The sequence below is a fragment of the Oryctolagus cuniculus genome, chromosome 10 (genome assembly GCF_051225735.1).
Source record: "Oryctolagus cuniculus isolate XC-2025 breed Fujian yellow rabbit chromosome 10, ASM5122573v1, whole genome shotgun sequence".
Taxonomy (NCBI): domain Eukaryota; kingdom Metazoa; phylum Chordata; class Mammalia; order Lagomorpha; family Leporidae; genus Oryctolagus; species Oryctolagus cuniculus.
Window position 1 is genome coordinate 122679709 of NC_142876.1, and position 18704 is coordinate 122698412.

The following is an 18704-nucleotide window of genomic DNA, read 5'->3' on the forward strand; positions in this document are numbered from 1 at the left end:
TTTTTTGATCCAGCTCCCTGCTAATGTGCCTGGGAAAGCAGGAAAGGAGGCCCCAAGTACTGAGGCCCCTGTCACAGATGTGGGAGACCCAGATGGAGCTCTGGGCTCCAGGTTTCAGCCTGTTGCAGCCCTTTGGAGAATGAAACAGTAGTTGGAAGAGCAGTTTCTCACTGTCTCTCTGCATGTCAAATAAATAAATGTTTTTAATAGAAGAGAATAAATTTGGGAATGAAAAATTTTTTTAAATCCTGTGTACAATGGGTCTTCCAAAGTTTCATGAAAAACACATGTTACAAAAAAAAACATTCATGGATCTCAATTTAGCTTCATGCCACCTAAGAGTTCTGGTTCATTGATGATAAACCTGTCATCCTCGCAGCCACTGGGAGAGCCTGGGCCCCTGAACACTGGATTCCAAGCAAACTCCAAAGAGGGAACAGAAAAGGCTGTGGGTGGGCGATCCCAGCCGCCAGGCGAGAGCCAGTGCTGCGGTTACCTCACTTTTGACAGAGGTGCATCCAAGCCTGTCACTGCTGAAGCAAAGCAATGAGCTGCTTTTATCCGGATTGAAATCAGACACCCCCTTTTATTAAAAAAAAAAGTCATTAGTAATCTGAATAGCCACAGTCTTTAATCTTGAGATTAACTGTGTTTCAGAAGTGACAAGTAGTTATTTGTATTAAAAATCCTCTTTCATCCATGGCAGTGGAGTGCTGTTCATCCATCCAAGTCTTTTACCAACTACATGGGGTATATTATTTTCTAAGTTTAAAGTGAGGGATAAAATTTTTAAATGTCTTTTCTTCTCCTCTTTAGCTTTTAAAAAAATATGGATTTTTTAAATTATTTCTGAGTGCAGTGCTCAGAAACGTTACGTGTCCAGAGAGCCCAGACCATCAAATGCACTTTCCTCTCTGCTCCCACTAATACTACTGGCATCGCTATTGTTTGAACTCAAGTTCCTGAAACTGAAAAATCAGACGTCAACAACGAGTGTAAGGGAAGGCGGCTCACCCTCCAGCAAACCAGCAGCTGAATTCCCTCCTAATGGGGAAAATGCCTCTGGACAGACCTTCCCCGGGGACAAGAACAGAATCCCACCCTTGACAACGTGTCTCGAGGCATCTGTCTCTCCCACTTGCTTAGAGAGGAAGCTAATTGAAATGATGTGCAAAAAAAAGCTTTTTTAATACCACTTATGTTACAGATCCAACTCTTTGCTTCTACGTGTGATGATAGCCAACTACAGCGTCTGAAATACCCCAATTTATTGTGAGAGACCAAAACACGTTCTACAGTCACACCATGACATCGGCTTTACCTTCAGACATCCCAAAAGCTGTTCCCAGGAGTTAATGTCCAGCCCAAATCTGTAATAGAATACACTGTCCTTTGTGACATGACTGTCACTTCATTGAAGGAGTAACCACCAGGAAGCTGTGCTGAAAAAGCGTGAATTGAGTCTGAATTGAAAAAAAAAAAAAGAAGAAGAACAGACAATATTGGACATTTGTGATGTCGTTGCTGCTTTCCGCACCGTTAAGTCCCTAAGTGACCTCCACGATGACCCTGCCAGGAATGTTATCTAGGAAGTGAAGGTAAGGAAAGGAAGTACAGAGGGGTTAAGCAACCTCCACAAGCTCACACAGCTGGAAAACAGACACGGGGAACTTACTGGGAGATACGCCGGGACAGTTAATCCGTGTGACCAGTGTCACCATTAAGAGGGTAACAGGACTTGCCTCCATGGTTCCTCTGTCAGCTCAGGCTCAACAGTGCAGACAGGTGGAGCAATGACATGAAGCATCACACGGCTGTCACCGAGCTACGTGGAGGAGCAGGAGCGGCCCAGACACCCAGAGCCAGGAGGAAATCAGGGCCTGGAATCTTCCTGCCTGAATGAAAACCACTCTCTGGAAGGCCTGGGGCTGGGTATGAACATGTTGATGGAAGCGTACTCAGAACATCAGCTAGCACCAACCCCTGATGGGCTACAGAGAGGAGGAATTCTACCTGGGCTAGCGAGAGAGGACGCAGCAAGGGCCTTCTATCAGGAGCAGAAAGGGGGTGAGTGACCAGGTGTCACGTGGATGTGGGGGTCGCGGAATGGTCTCAATTCACTGTCGATCAGCAGGAGGCCTGGCTCGCATCTGGCACAGCTGACGAGTTACTGCCTGGGATCCTGCATCCCTCATAGAAGTGACTACATCCAGTTCCAATCCACTTCCAATCCAGCTTCCTGCTAAGGGCACCCTGGGAGGCAGCCGGTGACGGCTCAGCTACTTGGGTCCTGCCATAAATCCTTGGCCCACCCCCCATTCCAGCTGCCTTCTGATGGATACTCTGGGCAGCAGGAGGTGACGGCTCAGGTAACGGGTCCTGCCATGCACGTGGGCACCTGCACTGAGTTCCCAGCTCCTGGGTTTGGCCTGGCCCAGCCCCAGTCATCACAGCATTTGAGGAATGGACCAGTGGATGGATGCACTCTCCTTCTCTCTTTCTCTGTCTCTCATGAATAAAAAAAGGGACTGCCTAGCAGCTTCTCATTTGTCATGTCAGACATTTCTGAGACACATCGTATGAAAAGCAGGTTAACGCCAGTCAGGGCACTGCCAAAATCCAAGGTTAAAGTCTCAGAAGGCAAATGGATCACCATGAGTGTCTGCACAAAGCTCACAGTTCTTCCCAGCACCGACGCACGAAGCCTGTGGGTCACACGCTGACGTCCAGAACACGGGGACACCGAGCCTGCAGACACCAAGCGCTGCTCCAAACTCCAGCCCGCAGGGCCAGGCCGCGTGGCCCTTGTGCGTGGGGTTTAAGACTCAGCTCAGCAGCAGAGGGAAGGATACTGCTCCGTTTCCATTCTGCTCAGCACGGAACGGCTTACGCACTACTGAAATATAAGTAACATTTCTAATTGCATGATAAAAATACTCCGCACGGCAACTGCTCTTACGCTCGGCCATTTCATTACCTGATAATTACCAGATCATTAGAGCAAATAATACATCCTTGTGGGATAAACGTATGGCAGTAATTTCAGAGAGAAGAATAGAAAGGCTTTGTGTAAGTCACTGGTAGGCAATGTACAGAATTAGCTACCAAACTAAATGAATATCGATGCACTTTCACAAAGTAAAGCAGCGGCACACTGGCTTCTGCAGCCAGTTCTGCCTGACAAACCATAAAGCAAACATCTGGAAGGGCCAGCCTCCCCATGTCTCAGGTGTGGACAACCAGGCAGCAAAGCCAAATGACCCCAAGGGGCTGCAAGAACTCCTAGGGGCAGAGTCAGGGCCAGCACGGGTCTCTAACTCTCAGTTCTCATCCCTTCCTTCTTATCACTGCATACCCTGAATGCAACATTGATTTGCTTTTTTTAAAAAATAGTGTTATGTATTTCACAGGCAGAGTTACAGACAGAAGAGACAGAGAGAAAGGTCTTCCATCCAATGGTTCACTCCCCAAATGGCTGCATGGGCTGGAGCTGTGCAAATCTGAAGCCAGGAGCTTCTTCTGGGTCTCCCATGTGGGTGCAGGGGCCCAAGGACTTGGGTCATTCTCTATTGCTTTCCCAGGCCACAGCAGAGAGCTGGATCAGAAGAGGAGCAGCCGGGACTAGAATGGCACCCATATAGGATGGTGGCCCTGCAGACGGAGGACTAGCCTACTACTACACCACAGTGCCAGCCCCAACACAAATTTATTTTTCAAAATCTGTATGAACTGAAAACTTCAGAAAACAGAACAGGCTAGCTCACTGGATTTTCTGGTTGAGTTGTGTTTGGACTATAACAAATCTTCTGACACAATTTTACAGCGGCTGGATGGGTGACATTTCTACATCAAGGCTTTCTCAGCTGCCCGTAGACAGCGAGCTTGCCTGCAATGCATTTCCTCCATTCCCCAGGGGCGAGCCCTGCTCAGCTGCCTCAGACCATGGGCTGCCCCTGCAGTTCTGTCCTCGGAGCTGAAGTCACACCACGCTACAACTGGCCATCCCCTGTGTGCTTCCTCCTCTGTGCTGTTAGCCCTCAACCTTATCCACACACCAGAACTGCCTGGACAGTTACAGAAGGTGGAGCCCTGGCCCCAAGAACACGCATTTCTAACAGGTGCTGATGGTGAGAGCCCAGGGGCCACCCTGGGAACCCTGAAGCCAGACTCTGAGCCTCGTGGTGGAAGAGGCAGGTCCTTCTGACTAGTTGTTCTATGCTTAGGGTCTAGCACAGGGCCCGGCCAATAGCAGGTTCTCAAAAAAAATACGTGGTAACTGAAGGATGATTTTCCTCTGGGAAGCGCAGTTACAGCTCCAAACACCAAAGGAAACCTGGTGAAACACACAGGAGCTCTCCGGGGTGCCCCGGTGATTGCTGCAGAAATCAAGACTTACTCCCAATAATATCAACGTGTTCTTAGAACGTTATCTACAATTGATTCTGTTAAAAGTTACAAAGTATAAAAATAAATTTAAAAATAATCCATAAGCTGCACTTTGGAGATTTATATTTACTAAAAAAATTTAAAAATTTTTTCATTAAAAAGAAATAGTCATTGGCATGCCAGAAACTGTGCAAGACACGTGATGAACACATCATTCCTTCATTCATTCATTCGGCCGTGGCTGTGTCACTGGATTCGCTCCTCCCGACACGGCTTGAGTGAGCTGTTACTGTTCCCCTCCTCCAGCTGAGAAGCTGAGGCTTGGAGATGCAAAATGACTCAGCCAAGTTCCTGGATGAGTGACAACACCGAGCTGGGGTTGAAGCCTGGGACTGTCTCCAGGCACGCCACTCCTTCCCTGCAAATTCTACCTATGCTGAAAATGGCTCAGGAAGAACAACGCCGGCAGCATCATCCGTCCAAACTGAATGGTTTCCTTCCTCTATGCAGCCCTTGGAAAGTCATTAACCATCGCTAAGCCTGTTTCCCTGCCTGGCCGCGCAGAGAATGGACCATGCAGCTCTGAGCAGGGGAGGGACGGTCGGGAAATCCGATGCAGCCGGGGTTCCTATCAACCACGTTGGCTGCAAGAGGAGACACCTGAACCTGGCGGAGGACTCCGGACAATGGCTGGATGAAGCACGCTGACTATGAAGGTGAGGCTCAGTGCAGATAAGCTCGGCTGACTCACATCCGATGCTGTCGACGAGACAAAGGCAGAAATTCAGTTCTGGTCCGGAGCCTACCGTGTCAGTCTGAAAAATTAGGCTGGGGCACAAAGGAAAAGGAGGTTTTGAAGGAAGAAAATGGAGAATCCTAAAAACATTCAAGTTGCAGTGCCTTGAAGAAAATCCAGTATAAAGATCTAGAGCTCAGGGCGGGCGTTATGGTGCAGCAGGTTAAGTCACCGCCTGCTACAGCAGCATCTCATATGAGCACCAGTTCAAGTCCTGGCTGCTCCACTTCCAATCCAGCTCCACGCTTATGTCTGGGAAAGCAGCAGAGGTTAGCCCAAGTGTTTGGGCCCCTGAACCCAAATGGGAGGTCCAGATGGAGTTCCAGGCTCCTGGCTTTAGACTGATCCAGCTTTGGCCACTGTATCCATTTGAGAAGTGAACCAGCAGATAGGAAACAGCTCTCTCTCTTGCTTGCTCACTCTCTCTGTCTTCCCCTTTCAATATATAAAGTGCTTCCTTCCAAATAAATGAATAATTTTTTTTTTTACAAAATCTAGAGCTAAGGAGGAGGACCAGGGCAAATACACAACATGTGGTCATCACCATTCCTATCTCCCTACACCCCTGGGTCCAGCCGAGAACACAGAGAGACAGCACAGAAGCCACACAGAGCTGGGGACCATCTGGGAGGAGCCTAAGTGCTCGGGGGACAGGCACCAAGTCCAGGAGAGGAGGAGGAAGGGCACAGGAACACAGAAGTAAGACGGGAGCGATCTGAGGAGGAGGCAGCTCCAAGACGCTGAGAAGTCACTAAGAGACATAAAAAACCACTGGTCACGGCTGTTTAGAAGTCATTTAGGACAAGGCCAGGCGCACACAGAAGCCCAGTGGGAAGAGGCTGAGATGACAGGAGCTAAGAACCGGGAACCTCAATGTGGACATCGTGCACATTTTCTGCTGGCGAGAGAAGAGAAACAGAGCAGACAGTGGCTGGCTCCATCCCCAAGCAGGGCTGGCAATTTCTGAGAGCAACTTCAAGCCCGTTCCTATGCTACTGTCAACAAGACAGCTGAGGCACAGCATGTAAAGCCACCACCTGCAGTGCCAGCATCCCATATGGGTGCTGGTTCAAGTCCCAGCTGCTCCTCTTCTGATCCAGCTCTCTGCTGTGCCCTGGGAAAGCAGTAGAAGATGGACTAAGTCCTTGGGCCCCTGCACCCACATCACATGGGAGACCCAAAGGAAGCTCCTGGCTCCTGACTTCGGATCAGTGCAGCTCCAGCCATTGTGGCCAATTGGAGAGTGAACCAACAAATAGAAGACCCCTCTCTCTCTCTCTACCTCTTCTCTCTCTGTATAACTCTGACTTCAATTAAATAAATCTTAAAAAAAAAAAAAAGACAGCTGCTAGGAAATAATCAGTGGAGGAGAGGCTGGCAAGCATCAGCCAGAGAAAGGACCCCAGAGCTGCCGGGGGAAACGGGCCTCACACAGCAGCATGGACGCTGGTTCCAGGCACGTGGAAGGCAGAGGAGGAGGAGCTGTGTGGGTCCATCTAGAGAGTGGGCCATGGGATGCCCAGAGGCGCCCAGAGCCTGCAAAGCAGTCTTGGTTTTGCTGCACTAAGATGTGCTGACTCTATGAGGGCATCCGGCACAGCAGACCCTGCTGACGATGCCCACATCCCACGTTGGAGGGTGTGCACTCAATATCAGCTCCATCTCCAACTCCAAGTTCCCGCGAATGAGCACGCTGGCGGCTCCGAGGTTCTAGTTCACATACTGGGGTCCCCGCCTCCCATGTGGGAGACAACAATCAAGTACGCAGCTCCCAGTTTTGGCCTGGCCCAGCATCAGCTGTTGTGTGCCTCTGGGGAGTGAACCAGTGGATAGCTCTGTCTCTCTGCCTTTCAAATAAAATGAAAGTAAACAAACAAACAAAAAAAGTTAACCCAGTGAATAAAAAAGATCAGGGCCGGCGCCACGGCTCACTAGGCTAATCCTCCGCCTAGCGGCGCCAGCACACCGGGTTCTAGTCCCGGTTGGGGCACCGGATTCTGTCCCGATTGCCCCTCTTCCAGGCCAGCTCTCTGCTGTGGCCAGGGAGTGCAGTGGAGGATGGCCCAGGTGCTTGGGCCCTGCACCCCATGGGAGACCAGGAAAAGCACCTGGCTCCTGGCTCCTGCCATCGGATCAGCCCGGTGCGCCGGCCACAGCTCGCAGGCCGTGGCGGCCATTGGAGGGTGAACCAACGGCAAAGGAAGACCTCTCTGTCTCTCTCTCTCACTGTCCACTCTGCCTGTCAAAAATAATAATAAATAAATAAATAAATAAATAAATAAAAAGATCAGATGCTCACTTCACAGCAAAGGCACAAGGGAGTCTGGGCACTGGCTCGGGACTCGGAGCTTTCTCGCCGAGAGCAATAATCCCTGAAGACCGGGTCGTCTGAGCTCGCTGTTCCTGTGAAACCAACCCTTCTGCTCTCTGCACTTGCTGCGTGGACTGCGAGGCTTCCTGCACACGCTGTGCAAACAGTTGAGACGCCACCTTACATTCTTTGATTTTTTTTTCTTCCCTGTGACAGGGAATGAACCTCTGTCCCTGAACACAGGGAACAGTGCAGCCAGGGTGAGGACAGGCAGAGACACGGAGGCAGAAGCCCTGCAGAAGCCTCCAGGCCACCACGGCAATGCAGGGTGCCCTGATGTTTGTGCAGCTGTTGAGACAACAGCGCCACCGGCTCTCCAAACATACCCCTTAATAGCAAAGCTGAAAACACTTAGCCGGAGGAAGGAAATGGGGAGGAAGCAAGCCAACACACAAGCTGCAGACTGAATCTGACCTCGTCCTTGTCCCTGGTACTGTGGGCAGAAGGCTGAAAGTGCCCGTTCTCATAGACAGACGGATCCTTTATGGTAAACAAAGCAGGAAAAGCACCGAGGGAACACTTCTTAGATGCTGTCAGGAGTGGGCATTCGGTGTCGCAGCTCAGTCACCTGTGGGGACCCCAGCATTCCCCATCAGAGTACCTGAGCTCCAGTCCTGGTTCTGCTTACAATTCCAGCTTCCTGCTCATAGGCACCTGGACACAGCAGGTGACAGCTTGGGTAGCTGGATCTGGCTCCCTTGGGAGACCTGTATTGCGCTCCTGGTTCCCAGCTTCCTAGCCAGGGCCCACTAGGAACATTTGGAGAGCAAACCAGGGGGTGGGGGGCTGGAAGCATCATCTTTCCCTCTCTGCTTCTCAAAATACATTTCTTAAAATAAATATGCAGCTGTCCCTGAGTGTCCAGGGGGCTTCAAGTTCCAGCAACTCCCACATGGACGCCCAGGTCCCATCTACATAATGGTGTGGGTGGAATTTACATAGAAGCTACACACATCCCCCGACACTGGGAGCCCTGTCTTCATGAGTCCTGACACGTGATACAACGTAAACAGAAAGCAAACACTTGTTGCACTGTGCTGTCTAGGGAATAGTGCTAAGGAGCAGTCTAACCACGTCAGGACAGACAACTTCTCTGAGCATTTCTGACCCATGGGCGGTTGAGCCCACGGATGAGAACCCACACCCAGCAGACAGAAATCTCCATTCCAGGGAGGCCAGAGCCACCTAGGTGCCATCGCTTAGCTGTTTCCAAATGCCACTGGGCCCTGCGACGCTGCCTCCCAGTGGTGCTTTTGTGAACAGCTTCTGTCCCTGGGAGCTACACTGGAGACGTGCACCTTGTCCTCTCCGCCCGTCTCCCGGGAGTCCGCCTGCGTCCATCGCCACACCCCAGCAGGGGTCCCTCTGTGCTCCTCAGTTCTTCACGACCCTAACAATCTGTTGACCACCAACAACCTTACTGAACTGCCTTGGCCGGCGCCGCGGCTCACTAGGCTAATCCTCCGCCTTGCGGCGCCGGCACACCAGGTTCTAGTCCCGGTCGGGGCGCCGGATTCTGTCCCGGTTGCCCCTCTTCCAGGCCAGCTCTCTGCTGTGGCCAGGGAGTGCAGTGGAGGATGGCCCAAGTGCTTGGGCCCTGCACCCCATGGGAGACCAGGAGAAGCACCTGGCTCCTGCCATCGGATCAGCGGTGCGCTGGCCACAGCAGCCATTGGAGGGTGAACCAACGGCAAAGGAAGACCTTTCTCTCTGTCTCTCTCTCTCACTGTTCACTCTGCCTGTCAAAGAAAAAAAAAAAAGAACTGCCTTGTTGGTGTGTCCAGGGCCCACCCCTCTTACTCCTTTGACTTTCTGTCCCAAGATTACGGAGACTAACACTGCAGGAGGCTCCACACTCCAGCCGCCCGCTCACTCCGCGTTCGGGCTGGACAAGAACAACCGACTCACCGGATTCCTTGCACACTGGGACTCAGCTTGGCCTGAGTGTTGGCCTTTAACTCCACATCTCCCCTCTTCCCTTCCTTCCAAGTAGAAACAGAACCCTGCTTGCTTGTCACCCTGACCCCAGTTCCAAGCCTAGAGTCAGGGCTCCGTGGATTCCGACGCACAAATCGCATCATTCCTCGTCGGCTGCCCAAGACCAGCGACTGCAGAGATTTCTACTGACACTTTCCTAGGCTGTTTGCTTTGCTGTTCTTTGAAAAACACATTAAAAATGAAAAACCTTGACTTTTTCCTGGGCAGGCAGAAAAGCACAAGGTGGAAGAGGTTAGCAGAAGCTGCAGTGTAAAGGGAAGACGGCGAGAAGCAGAGATGGAGACGCAGGAGGAGGCGGCTCCCGGGCAGCCTGTAGAAGCCTCCGCAGGTCCCGCTCCCCACGCCGCTGGGTGCTTCCTGGGCACTCTGGTTATTTAACAACATCGAGTTTTTGAGAGAAGCATCTTCATCTCGTTCTCCACATGCAGGGCCTGAATCCCCTGGAGCAGAATCATCAGAATCCCGCGAGAAAGCAGAGGCCGGAGCCTTGCACGGCGGTTCACGGCAGCATCTCGGGAACCAGAGGCCCCACACGCTTAGGGACACCACTACCGAGCGACTCGGCTCTGGCCGAGACACCTTTGCTGCGTCCCAGTCTCCTCACCTTTGAATGGTGACATCACTTACTCAGCTCAGGGTACAGGGCCTAGAATACCGTAACGACTTAGCGAGCGTCGGAGCCAGCCCAGCACAGAGGTGTCCGCAGTAAACTCCGCCTGCAAGTCACTCTGATTCGCTAGCAGACCCCTTCCTTGCTGAACACACACCTCGCTCTCTCTCCATGGACCATGGCTCCATGCTCCTTCCCCGGGCCGCTGGAACAGCGGCAGACAGCTAGGGAGGTTCCCATCTCACGACTCTGGGGCTGTAGACAAGCAGGTGTGTGCAGGCCCTTCTCCCATGAAGCCTGCAGCGGAGGATCGGTTCGGACCCCTGACAGCCCCTGAGGGTGGCCACCCACCCTTGGCTTGTAGCTGCATGAATTCTGCGTCTGCCTCTGGCACCTGCACGCTGGGTCTCTCACACAGATACTCCTCACATGGCACAAAGGCCCCCATGACCCCCAGGACAACCTCATCTTCACACACGTCTGCCTGCAATGATCCTGTTTCCAAATAAAGTCCAGAAACGGGGATCAGCGTGAGGACGCCACCACAGGACACAGCCCACAAGAACCTGAGTGGGGGTCTCCAGAGCCACTGCAGACTGCCCTGCACCCCCTCACACAGCATAAAACCTCCCGGGCTGGGTCAGCACTGTGGCACAGCAGGTTCAAGCCAGCCTAGAGCGCCGGCATCTCATGTGGGCCCTGGTGTGTGTCCTGGCTGCTCCAGTGTTGATTCAGCTCCCTGCTAATGTGCCTGACAAAGCTGCAAGGATGGCCCAAGTCCTTGGGCCCCTGCACCCACATGGGAGACCCACAAGAAGCTCCTGGCTCCTGGCTTCAGATTGGCTCAGCTCTGGCTGTTGTAGCCATCTGGGGGAATGAAGCAGCAGATGGAAGATCTCTCTCTCTCTCTCTCTCTCTCTCTCTCTCTCCCTCCCTCCCTCCCTCCCTCCCTCTCTGTATTCTGTACCTGTGCCTTTCAAAACAAACAAAACCTCAGAGCTTCCTCCACCTCTACTCAGACAATGACAAGATTTTTTTTATTATTCTTTTAAAGAGTTTTTTTTTTTTTATTTGAGGGGCAGAGTTAGACAGAGGGACAGATATTGAGAGAGAGAGAGAGAAGAGAGAGAGAGAGAGGGAGAGGAGGGAGAGGAGAGAGAGGAGAGAGAGGAGAGGGGAGGGGAGGGGAGGGGAGGGGAGGGGAGAGGAGGGGAGAGGAGAGGAGAGGAGAGGAGGGGAGAGGAGGGGAGGGGAGAGGAGAGGAGGGGAGAGGAGAGGAGAGGAGAGGAGAGGAGAGGAGAGGAGAGGAGAGGAGAGGAGAGAGAGGAGAGAGAGGAGAGGAGAGAGAAGAGAGTGCGCGCTATCTTCCACCCACTGGTTCCCTTCCCAGATGGCCACAAAGGCCAGGCTGAAGCCAGGAGCCCAAGCTCCATCCAGGTCTCCCCTGTGTGTGCAGGCATTAGCAAGGAGCTCGATTCAAACTGAGGCAGCCAGGACTCGAACCAGCACCCACATGGGATGCCAGCTTTGCAGGCAGTAGCTTAAAACACTGCACCACAACACCAGCCCCCGGGTTTCTGTATTGAAACATGAGGAGAGTTAACAGAAAGTTTGGGGTACAGACGGGCATTTTTCTCCAAGAGTAAGTGCAGCTTTCCGAGCCCGAGACCCGCGAGCATGAGGGCACCGTACCCTGATGGCATTTCAAGCTGCTTAAGTGATCATTTACGACAGGGCATAAAAATTCTCCGTTTGGAACAGACATTTGTGCTGCCGTTTGAGGTAATGACACCTCCGGGCTGAGCCATTATTTCTGAGGAGTCTTAATGATCGGGGTGGGCTCAGCGCTGCCTATGAAGCCCTGTCCATCTCGGAGAGGATGTCTGCAGGAAATCAGCGCCTCCCTCCCCAGCCACGCCCACCCAGCCCATCCCCCTCACCTGCCCTCCTCCCCAGGAGCAGAGGGAAGCAAGTACAGGGTCAAGGGCACGGTGTTTACGCCCCCACCCTAGCTCCCACGGTAAGTGTGCAGACCTCTGCAACAGGAGCCAGCTTCGAAGCCCGACTCCACCACCTTCAGCCTGGACATAGGAGACTCGAGCTTCCGGTTTGGCTGAGCCTCCCCGGAGGTGGTGGAAATGACCACCAGGGCTTTCCTGGGGATGGGAAGAACTGAGTGCACTCCCAGAATGCTGCGACGGCTCACGCTGACCCTTCACTCACGTTCAGAGACACTGACAGGTACAGGACGCGGCCCTTTCCCAAGACCCACAGTTCAGATACCGAAGCCAAGCCACAGCTCAGCTGCAAGGCACTGCCCCAGCCAGAAGCCACAGCCAGCACCCCGCAGCCTGCCGCCACCCAGCCAGCACCAGCACGCCTCGGGAGGCCTCAAGGCCCGGGAGGAAGGCTCCTTCATGCACTTCTGTGAGTCCACATCTGAGCGATCTGTAAGGGAAGTGACCAGGATGGCACAAGCCCTGGCATTAGACTCAGCTCAATTCCCAGCTCCGTCCCTCGCTGCTGAACCTCGTGGTGATGCACCTTACGCACCTGGATGATGGAAAGGATGCCAGCATTGGCTCCATGCTGCAATAGGGGATGGATCAACCTCATGGGGTTGTGCGGAAAATGTTTACATAAGTTTCTTGGTTGAAATGTCATGGACACTCTGGCTCATAGAAACTGCTATTTGAGTTAACAATAAACAGATAAAAATGTGGCCATCTCTCAACAGATGGTAGCTTTCACCTCTGTCTATTGCCAGCCATATCCAGGGTCAGGAAGCCACAGCTGCAGGACACACGTGACCCTGTGTTTGTGCCACTGAAGTTCTTTATTCAGATACATCTATTTATCTGAAAGGCAGGAGAGAGAGAGAGAGAGAGAGAGAGAGAGATCTTCCATCTGCTGATTCACTTCCTAAATGGCCACAACAGCTGGAGCTGGGCCAATTGGATTCCAAGAGCCAGAAGCTTCCCCTGGGTCTCCCAAGTGGGTGCAGGGGCCCAGGGACTTGAGCCATCTTCCATCACTTTTCCAGGCACATTAGGGGGGAGATGGATCAGAAGCAGAGCAGCCAGGACTTGAACCAATGCCTATATGGGTGCCAGCACTGCAGGCCACTGCACCACAGCACAGAAATAATCCCCACAACATAAATTCTGTGCAACGAATATGGAAGTCACTAGAAAGGCAATGAACGCCACCTCCGGCATCTCTATCAGCTGAACACCACTGGCTGAGCACCCCCAGACCCCCGACTGCGGGGAGAAGCCTCGTGGCTGCATCCTTGAAGCCGGGCATCATGGGGTCCCGGCAAAGCTACAGCAGCCCAAAGACAGGCTATGTCGGGAAGCAACGGGCAGACAATTACCACCCTGCCCTGCTGTCCAGGGGTTCTCGCTCCACCATTCCCTGTTTCAGTAATGAACCACCTGGTCCACAGCAGGTGCCCCATGGGGAGGTGATTAAGTGCACCCCCTCATTAGCACAGGGGTGTCCTACACTCATTTAAATGACCTCAGCGCTGCTCTTGCCCGAGTCTCCGTGGGTGGAGGAAGCAGAGTGGACATCTCTGCTCCTCTGCTCCCTACCTGTGGGCAAATCCAGGTGGCTCTCAGTATGGGCGGCTAGGAGTCGAGCCGCGGTGCCCCGACAGGCTCAGTCCTGATGTGTCTTGCTGAAGGTGGAAGGGGCGGGGTGAGCTGCACACAGACCTCAGCTCCCGCTCCACTTTTAATGAGACAGCTGTTCCAACTCCACTAACTCCTCCAACTCGGCACGCCAGCTGTGGGTGGCGCGCGAGTGTCATTTTTTTCTTCCACTGCAGAAACACAAGGTGACACTGAGATGACTTCCGCATTTTTTAACTAGACAATTAAAACAAAACATCGAGTGCCTGCAAGCGAGCGCCACGTCTGATTTAGCCGCAGAGCCGCAGAAAACCATCCATCTGCCCAGCATGGGCCAGCCCAGGCGGGAAGGCTCAACACATAACACTACTCAAACAGGCAGTAACACACGTGGGCACTTAAATTTCAGATAAAATCACCTCCTTGTTTAAAAAAAAAAAAAATGTGTGGAGGTCAGCGATCTAATTACCTGGGAACAGGCTGTTCAATTGTGTAGGGAGCACTCCTGGTAGAGAAGGAAAGTATGGCACCTGCCCCACCCACCTCGGAGGCTCAGCACACGCCCAGGGCATGCACCATGCTTCCCTGACAGATTCTGGTTATTCTGGAAACAACTGCCAAGGTGCGAACTGACACGGGGAAGCAGAGAACAGGTGACACAGTGTCTCCCCACTGACGAGCGTGTCCCACAATGTGCCCCCACCTCCCTCCCCTACTCTTGGACGGCACTGCTCCCAGAAAGACACAGTCAGTCTAATTTACAGCCACCCAGCACCAGCCAGGGCAGTGGAGTCAGCAGACAGCTGGCAGGGGAGTAAGAGACGGGTGCAGCTGTTCGCGGAAATCCTTCCCCACTTTATTAACTGCCCGTGTCACGGGCGACCAGGTTGCCAGCCACTTCTCAGCCCCCTCCAGCCCAGCTGGAATTATCCAGATCCTCCAAGATGGATGTGGCCAGACCACACGCAGAGACAGCGGGAGCATCACGCAGCCCGACCCTGCAGCTTCGTGACGACTCTCAAAACCATCCCCATGCTCCGCTTGACATCCAAGCCCACCGAGCAGTTTCCAGCTCAACAGCACCAACAGGGGTCCCTGCCTCCACCTCAGTCTTGCCGTCTCTGGATTCTGAGCCCCTTCTGCCAACAGCACCAGACTGGGCAGTCTGCATCACGCCCACCAAGGCAGATCCCAGATGTATTTTCTAGGTTAGTCGGGTGCATCCTCCAGCTTTGTTAGTAAGACTTAGCTTGGGGCAGACACTGTGGTGCAGTGGGTTAAGCCGCCGCTTGCTGGCATCCCATTCAGGAGTCCTGGCTGTTCCACTTCCTATCTAGCTCCCTGCTAATGCACCTGGGAAGGCAGAAGAGGATGGCCCAAGTGCTCGGGGCCCTGCTGCCCACATGGGAGACAGAGATGGAGTTCTAAGCTTCTGGCTTCAGCCTGGCCCAGCCCCAGAAATTTTGGGGGGAGTAAACCAAATAAATCTTTAAAAAAGAAGAAAGGACTTGGCTCAGCAGGGGCTGCTGGCTGCACTGAGTAGCATCACTGGGAAATGACTACCCACCCACGGGCCCATTGCCCTTTGCTGTGGTCATCTCCAAAGCTGCCAAGGGAGCCGCTGGCCAGCCTCCTGAACGCCAGTCGCTTTGGAGCGTGTTTCTGCTATCAGAGACGGGGACCCTCCAGGTGCCAACACCCCTCCAGCTCTGGGTTCTCTAGCGAAGCTCCCCTATTTGAGGGCAGGACCTGCTCCTCCAGGGCTCCTGTTAGCACGGCCTCCTGCCCGTCTAGGGTGTCGCCGGCCACTTCAACGCATCAACTCACTCCCTTGACAACCCCGTGGCGACACAAAGGTGAGAATGGCGCAGCGTGAGCCATCCTGGGGAAGGTGGAGAAGGTCTCAGATTCAGGTTCAGCCTTGGCTCTGCTCCTCTCTGCCAGCGGCCCAAGGCCCATGCGTGAGCCTCAGTTTGTTCCTCACCAAAGTGGGCATCGGTATCCTGAGATGTGGCGAGAGCCAGGGATTAAGGGAGCACCGCAGGTCCAGAGTCCAACTCCAGGCTCCTCCTACGCCAACCTCAGACTCCCACACTCTGCGCCACCTTTGCTGGATTGCATGCCTTGCTCTGATACCCAGGGCCTTGCTGCTCCCCAGCTCAGAGATAGCAAAGGGCCCCCCTGTGAGCATGCTTAACAGATGCAGACCAGCCCACCCAGTGTCCACCCCAGCCTGCCCCTTTCCCAGGCTCTCTCACCCTGTGACCCCAAGCCTACTGAAGTAATCGCACTGCGCCCCCTGCTGGAATCACAGTAGAGGCTCCCGTCTGAGTAAAGCGGAGGAGCCTCTGCAATGTAACAGGGCCTCAGCCCATCAGCTGTGCGTCTCACTCTAGGCACAAGGAATTCTGCCGCCAGCTGACATTTGACCTTGAACTCCAGCTGGCCCCTGAGTCTCTGGGTATCCTGTGGATTTTGGACTTGCACCCCTACAGTCACATGAGCTAATCCCTTAGCAATGTGCATGGACGTACACACCCACACACACGCGAACACACATGCACACACACATTCTGCTGCCTCAGTTTCCCTGGAGAACCCCAGCGCGGTAACAGGGGGATTAGATTATGATGTCAGTCCAGGGGAAACAGGAAACCTCACAGCAGTGACAAACAGGAGCCAATGGTCAATCACAGTGGTCTGACAAACAAATGAGGATGGACTCATCAGATGGACACCAGGCAGTGATGAGAATGAACCTCAACTACACCCCGCGTGGGTAATCTGCTCAGGTGTGAGTGACCCCCCGCCCCCAGGAGGCGCTCTCCAGTGATCGTGATAACCCCGGGGGAAGAACGGGGAAGGCAGAGCCCCAGGGTGCTGTGCCTCCTCCTCAGCCCACAGTCCCTGCACTCCTCAGGGGTCCCCAGGCAGAGCAGGAGCCCTCACCTGATAGCCCTGGGACACCCCTCCCCTCACCCAGAAAACTGACGGCAGAAGAGACTCCTGCTCATTGCCCAGTACCCAGCTCTCCTCCCCAAGGCTGGCCCCCCCCACCAGGTGGTGCCAGGCACGCTCCAGGGCACCCTCACCCTCTGCCCCCTCCTCTGCACCCTCACGCTGCCTCTCAGCTTTGATTCCCCCAGAATTAATTCTTCCCATAGCAAGAGATGTAGTTCCAGGATTATGCACTTGCAGCTGTATTATCAGAGAGAATGAGAAGAGGAGTCAGGTTGAACAGAGAGGAGGGGCAGAGGGGGAGGGGCAGACTCCTGAATCAGGATGAAAAATCCCAGGGAAGAACTCTGATTGGCTGGCTTGGCCACATTCCTTTGCTTTAAACCAGTCACGGTATCTGGGGATGCAACATACGAAAGGGGCGGGGAGGGGGGGTGTTGAATCAGAGTAGCATTCACCCTACAAATGAGGTTGACACTCCCTGGGATTCTTACTCAATTTCAAGGTACTTCAACGAAGCACATGCTCCAGGCGGGACCATTATCCACATCCACGCACCTTGCACACAACCTCAGAGTGTCCAAAAACTCGCAGATCTACGGGCTGCAGGGCTCATGGCACAATGAGCTGTCTGCCGGTCCTGTTGACCCCAAGCACCCAGACAGCAGGCACCTATTCAACATCTGAGACGAGTAATGAACACGTGAATAAAATCTTTTCTTCAGACAACTTGAGAAGTTCTGTCTGCTAGAAAGTCAGTCTCTCCTCTCTCTCTCTCTCTCTCTCACACACACACACACACACACACCCCTTCCCCAGGCAAATATAACTAGAACCCAGCAGTGTGAGATCCTTCAGCCAACAGCACAGCCCAGACCCAAAGCCACTAGAGGCTGGGAAGCTACATGTGAAGATTCTCCCTTCTAAGGTAACACCCGGCCAGCAACCAAGCCACTGGGTGGGACACACATCCACATCAGAGCCCTGGCTCTGGCTCCTGACATCATTACCCCACAAATGCTCACCCCTGAGGCAGCAGCAAGGGCTGGGGCGGTCGGGTCCCTGCCACCCACACGGGAGACCTGGATTCAGTCCCTAGCTCCTGGCTGCTGGCCCAGACAGAGGCCATCGAGGGCCGATGAGGACTAAGTGAACCAGCAGCTGGGAATGCACCTTCTGCCTCTCCAATAACAACAACAACAACAACGACAACGACAAACCTCCCTCTGGGAGCTTCCTAACTGCGTGCCTGACCCCGCAGATCAGAGTCTGAACAGCAGGGCCAGGAGCCAGGTCTGCACAAATGAGGCTGCTTACAGGGGATCACGAAAGCAGCACGGAGCCTTTTCTGGGGATGGCACCCCAGAGAGGCCTCCTGGGGAGCAGCAGGCAGCAGAGACACGGAACATCGGCACAGGCTCACCGCGGCTGGTCATACACTTTCCAGGCCCTCAGGAGCAGAGGACAGAGAAGTGGCTCCAAGCAGGGTGCAACCTGCACCTCGCACCTGACCTGAGGGCTTGTGCGGTCAGACGCCGCCAAAAGCTCAACCAACACTGCACGGCCCTGGGCCCTGCAGGCGCACCTGCTCAGCCCCTGTGGGCTCCCATCCTGGCGGCCTCACAGACGCTTGCCTCAGTGTCCCCTGTGTGCTGCTGGACATTACACTTGCCACGGGTCTCAGGAGTCGCAGGATGCATCCACAAACACAGCGTTATACAGTTCCTTGTGCTTCTCCACCGAACCCTCCGTGAACACGTGGGCCCTGGCAAGTCGTGTCTATGAACCTCCCCGCTGTGGTCTATGAAATGACTTAACAGTGACAGGGACCTCTGCCTTCCCCAGGTGGCTCTGAGAACTGAATGCAAAAAGTCAGTGAATCGCTGCCCCCAGGCAGGGGTTGGCCCTAAGGAAGCATTAAAAACATTAGCTTCTGGTGCAGCAAAGTCA

The 18704-nt window shown here is 53.7% G+C and overlaps 1 long non-coding RNA gene across 3 annotated transcripts in view; it reads right to left on the reverse strand.

Moving 5' to 3' along the window:
* The window catches only part of LOC149124464 (uncharacterized), a 206294-nt gene that overhangs the window by 186211 nt on the left and 1379 nt on the right, over window positions 1-18704 (reverse strand). The window lies entirely within an intron of this gene.